Source organism: Oncorhynchus masou, chromosome 16 (assembly GCF_036934945.1).
Source record: "Oncorhynchus masou masou isolate Uvic2021 chromosome 16, UVic_Omas_1.1, whole genome shotgun sequence".
Classification (NCBI taxonomy): domain Eukaryota; kingdom Metazoa; phylum Chordata; class Actinopteri; order Salmoniformes; family Salmonidae; genus Oncorhynchus; species Oncorhynchus masou.
In genome coordinates this window covers 46,972,411-46,973,265 of record NC_088227.1, presented here as the reverse complement: position 1 = coordinate 46,973,265, position 855 = coordinate 46,972,411, and the positions used below count along the sequence as shown (strand labels likewise).

Below are 855 nucleotides of genomic sequence, written 5' to 3'. Positions count from 1 at the left end.
GGAACAGGAGCTCAACAATACTTTAGAGATTATATCCTGAAAGAGAAACCGGAGCTCAACAATACTTTAGAGATTATATCCTGAAAAGAGGAACCGGAGCTCAAGCAGTAGAACATGTGAAGTGTCGGTATTGTAGATCATTTTATTTAATTGAGACAGTCTACATATATTTTTTTTAAATAGGCCTATCATTTTTCCCCCCAAAAATGTATTTAGCAAGTATTCAAATACTAAAGTCCGTTCGGATATTCAAATAAGAGTGCCAATCCCTAACCTGGACATTCCTCCTCTCCTTTAACCTCCTCCCTTTCCTTCCTCTCCTCTCCTCCCCCCTTCCCTCTGTCCAGTGGAGGAAGTACTGGCGGTAGAAACAGGAGGAGGAAACGAAGGAGAAACGGAGGAGAAGGAGAGTCGATAACCCCTCTGTGAGGTCTGGAGCAATGCCTTTTCTCATCTCTCTCTCTCCTCTCTTTCTCTCTCTCTCTCTCTCTCTCTCTCTCCTCTCTCTCTCTCTCTCTCTCTCTCTCACTCTCTCCTCTCTTTCTCTCTCTCTCTCTCTCTCTCTCCTCTCTTTCTCTCTCTCTCTCTCTCTCTCTCTCTCTCTGTCTCTCTCGCTATCTCTCTCCATTCTCTCCATTCTCTCTCTCCATTCTCTCTCCATTCTCTCTCCATTCTCTCTCCATACTCTCCATTCTCTCCATTCCAGTGTCATTAATCATGTTAAATCTATTTCTGGACAGTGAGTAGTGAAACCTCTTCTCTATAAATCTGGTGTTAGTTTTACCTCTCATAATGAATTCATCTAAACGCTGCTGGATACATGAGAACACATGTACTATAAATATAGTGAAACTA

The 855-nt window shown here is 42.5% G+C and overlaps 1 protein-coding gene across 1 annotated transcript in view; it reads left to right on the top strand.

The window, feature by feature from the left end:
* The first annotated feature begins 346 nt into the window (after window positions 1–346).
* The window catches only part of LOC135558021 (runt-related transcription factor 2-like), a 112,025-nt gene continuing 111,516 nt past the window's right edge, over window positions 347–855 (top strand). The window contains exon 1 of the mRNA XM_064991791.1: window positions 347–430. The gene's annotated coding sequence lies outside the window, so the exon portion shown is untranslated. The remainder of the gene's footprint in view (window positions 431–855) is intronic.